The sequence below is a fragment of the Triticum dicoccoides genome, chromosome 1B (genome assembly GCF_002162155.2).
Source record: "Triticum dicoccoides isolate Atlit2015 ecotype Zavitan chromosome 1B, WEW_v2.0, whole genome shotgun sequence".
Classification (NCBI taxonomy): domain Eukaryota; kingdom Viridiplantae; phylum Streptophyta; class Magnoliopsida; order Poales; family Poaceae; genus Triticum; species Triticum dicoccoides.
In genome coordinates this window covers 566,040,403-566,044,467 of record NC_041381.1, presented here as the reverse complement: position 1 = coordinate 566,044,467, position 4,065 = coordinate 566,040,403, and the positions used below count along the sequence as shown (strand labels likewise).

The 4,065-nt window shown below is 43.1% G+C and overlaps 1 long non-coding RNA gene across 1 annotated transcript; it reads right to left on the bottom strand.

Moving 5' to 3' along the window:
* Window positions 1–923: 923 nt before the first annotated feature.
* On the bottom strand, window positions 924–3,618 carry LOC119308561. The gene is made up of 3 exons (XR_005150166.1): window positions 3,303–3,618; window positions 1,998–2,129; window positions 924–1,467 (listed from the first exon to the last, which is right to left on the bottom strand). It is a non-coding gene; the product is annotated as an uncharacterized LOC119308561 (long non-coding RNA).
* Between the last annotated feature and the right edge of the window lie 447 nt (window positions 3,619–4,065).

Genomic DNA, 4,065 nt, shown 5'->3' with positions numbered 1-4,065 from the left:
CGGGGAATCCTACAATGCTTGTCATGCATACGTAGTGTCACAACGGGAAATCAAGACCATGCCATGGCCAAACTGAGAATGGCTTGGTGGAAATACAAAAATTGGTACGCAAGATTGGCAAGACATCAAGTTCCTACAGAGACATATAACAGATATCACAGGGTGAGATTTACTAATTATCATTCCTGACTGTCTTCACATTTTAACCCTGAACTTGCTTCTCAAGATAAGAGAGAGACAACTCTTTTCACTAAACCCTCTCTCACGCGTCCAAATTCTTTTCAGGTTGCCCTGCTACAGAACACCGCAAAATCAATCCATTACATATTCATTCAAACAATGCTCATGGGACTAAAAAAAGATACAGTACTGAATTCTTACCATGGGAGTTTGCGGATATGATGTATACCATCACATCTGCCTTTGCAGTTGTGCCTGGTGGTGCTGGTCCTCTCCCTGAATCCCTCGACAAGTTCCTCCCTCGAAGCGGCTCTACACCGTCCCCAAGCTCCACTGCCTCGGCACCTAAAAAGAAGCGCAGCGGCAACCGATCCTCATCTGCGAAAGAGCCCGAGGGTGTGGTGGGACTGCTCGGGGCGGCTGACGGCATTAGGCTAGGTTCAGCAGCACTGGCGGCGCGAGAGCATCAGGACAGCCAGGGAGGGTCGGCGTCGGCACACATGGTCTCTGGCGTGACATCATCAGCCAGGGAGGGTCGGCGTCGGCACACATGGGCTCTGGCGTGACAGAGCGGCAAGGCAGGAGTGCAGGCGGTTGGGTAACTTTCCTTGGCGTCAATTAGCTGAAAAATACAGAGGATCCTCTACCCATCCACAAATATAGAGGATGACATGCTTGTTTTAGAAGCTCCTCTGAAAATTTTAGGGACAGAGAACCATACAGAGGATTTGTTAGAGTGGATGTCAGAGGAAATAAGAAGTCGTACGAGTAGCTTATTTTGGGGACAAAGTTCTGCTACATGAGCATCAGTAGCGGCGATACATGTTTATCAGTTCAACAACACACCTGGGAAGTAAGCAACTACCCCTACACTTCAACAGCAGGCTGTTCTTTAAACTTCCAATACCCCACAACCTGCATGCGAACTGCAGCATCTGCGAAAGGCCTCCCAAGCATCTGGTTAAACCAAACATTTGTAGCCGAAGCTTCAAGGATGTGAGATGTAGACCAAAGCCATGCGCCAAATTCAGCCATCCTGATCATCCATATAATGCTAACACTGCAAATTAGTACTATATGTTTCATCGCAGGACATGAACATCACTTGACAGGCCACCACCATCTCCTAGTTAGAAGAGGCGGTGTAAGGATGTCAATCATCGTCTCCTTCTCCCTTGGAGTCAGGGGAACCCCTCGGACAAGGTTCAGAGCCATAATGTGAACGTTAGTCCTTTGCCTATGCTTTTGGTAAGCCCAGACACCAGCTGCAACCCCACCCACAATGACCTGCATAATTTACTATGTCAGGTTTTGAACTACCTACCCTAGAATCCCAGTTGTACATGAAATGTTTAAATTAGGGAATTAGATACTTAAATAATTTGAAGTGTTCAATTGTATCATGTTCTGCTGCAGATTTTAATTTTATTTTACTAAGCACGAATAAATGCAGTTCAAAGAAGCATCACTGTCTGACTGTCTCTATACGGAAGTCGAGATACAACAAGGGATTAGCTAGAAACCTGGAATCCTCAGTTATCGATTAGCTTCTTTAGAAATTCAGATATTTTTACATCCATAAGTGCAAATTCACCCAATAATTAGGAAAGAGAATCATCAGCATTTGTGTTAATGCTGCCTATTACTTATGAACAACATCTTGACGCAAAAGTTTGTGATAATACATGGGTTCACCAGGGTCCAGGGTACACAATGCATGCATGAAACGAACAAATAATGTGCTAAGAAGTGCAAGTAATATTACTTCTAGTACAATAAAAGCATGAATAGCATGCTAAATTTGCAATTAGGCTCACCGGCGATAACCATATAGCGGCAGTTTGAATATCAAATTTAGGGGCATATAGAACTGTTTCTCCAAAGTCGTCTTCTAATTTTTTGTATATCTCCTTATCACTCTTGCCAGATTTTATTTCATCGCGAATTAGCTGCAAGAAAATTACACAGATGTGATTACCTGAGCCATGAAGCTTCCATGACATACTGCGTGTCTGGCAATAATATTTCAATCGTTTAAAGCATATAGAATTAGTACATTTATTTATGTCAAGAACTCAAGATTAGATTTTGCATGTATACATGGTGCATGGGGTAAATAAATGCTTGTGCACCAGACAAGGGTGTTCCAGTGCACCAATAGATAATGTAAATTTAAGATAGCTGAAAAGGCCCAGTGCAAGAATATTATCAAAGTCTTAGAAACACTCAGTAAAAAAAACATAAATGTATAATCCAAGAACGAAACCAGCTGTGGCATTACCAAGATCATTGTTGCATTCAAAAAGGGCATGTATGAATTGCTATCTCCGCATTTTTTATCTTAAAAAAACTGTTGACGAATAATTCATGTGTAGCAAACAGGTTCCATATGAATCGACCACATGGATTAAATAATCAACTCTAATTGCAACTAATGAGCTCCAGACTGACTTGTAGGCATGAACTGCAACCTACATTTTTTATGTTCAATTAAATTGTTGCTGGTAATAAATCAACAGTTGAGTAACCATAATATTGGCTTGAACTGATACCAACAAAGTACTACTCCCTCCGTCCGAAAAAGCTTGTCCCAAGCTTGTCTCTCAAATGGATGTATCTACCACTAACTTGGTGCTAGATACATCCATTTGAGGGACAAACTTTTTCAGACGGAGGGAGTAACTTCTAAGTTGTACACAAATTGACCACCTGGTCATCTCTCGATGGCCTAACTTTGGTTTGCTATTGGCTTTAACTAATACCAACAAAGTACTAACTTCTAAACTGTACACAAATTGACCACCTGGTCATCTCTCGATGGCCCAACTTTGGTTTGCTTCTTGGTCCTGTGCAACCTTTCATGTGCATGCCGTGCAATGAAACTACAGCTCATAGAGGCATACCATGTGTATTTCTATAGCAAAAGGGCACAACGAAAACTTACTGTATTTTTGGCTCCCGAATGGAATATCAGAAAACAGTAAACAAATGTGAATGCTGGAAAAAAGACCACCATTTGGGTATTGATTTTAATCACTTTATAAAGCCATGAAATCGCTTCGAAACTACTGATGTGGGACTAAAATATTTGCAGTGCCGCTGTAGTACAGTCGTTCACTTACCGGAGCGGCCGCCGGCCAGTGACTCCCTCCGCTTCTGCTGTTCGGCCTCGCCGCAAGAGAATACTGGAGTTCAACCCCCTATCCGATGTGTGCGCCTCCCTCCTCCACTCAGGTGGCCGGCGATGCTCCCGTCTCCGGCGCCAAGACAAACTAGTCCCCTGTCGACCACTCCGCGGTGGCCCGACGGAGGGAAACCCCTGTTCTCTATTTTTTGACGGAAAAAACCCAGTTCTCTATTTTCTGGCGGTGGGGAATGTTGGGTGCACGCCGGCGGCGTTGCTCCGATCGGGGGTCGGGATCGGGGGAAGGGGGAGGAGACGAGGACGAGGAGCGTAGCAGGTAGACATGGGCTGCCCATGCCCGCACCCACGACCAAGCCCACAAAATTGCCCTCGTGTAGCATCAAAAAACTGTGGGACTTGCGGGCCTTCCCACATGGGCGCGACTATGCTACCAGAGCCCGTGATGAGCCCGTGATGGATTGGCGACCCTAACGTCACGCTAATTTTCCTTTTTCTTTCCCCTTTATTTTTTATTTTTAATATAAATGAATATATTTTAAAAACATAAATTTCCTTATATTTTATTAAAATCCCAAAATTATAAAAATGTTAAGATAGTATAAAAGATCTGTTAACGCCACTTCAAAAAATGTTGTTAGCTTTTCCAAAAATGTTCACGACAATATAAAGATGTTCCTGCATTTCAAAAAATGTATGTGAAACTTCAGTAAAAATTTGTATACAATGTAAAAAGAGATTAT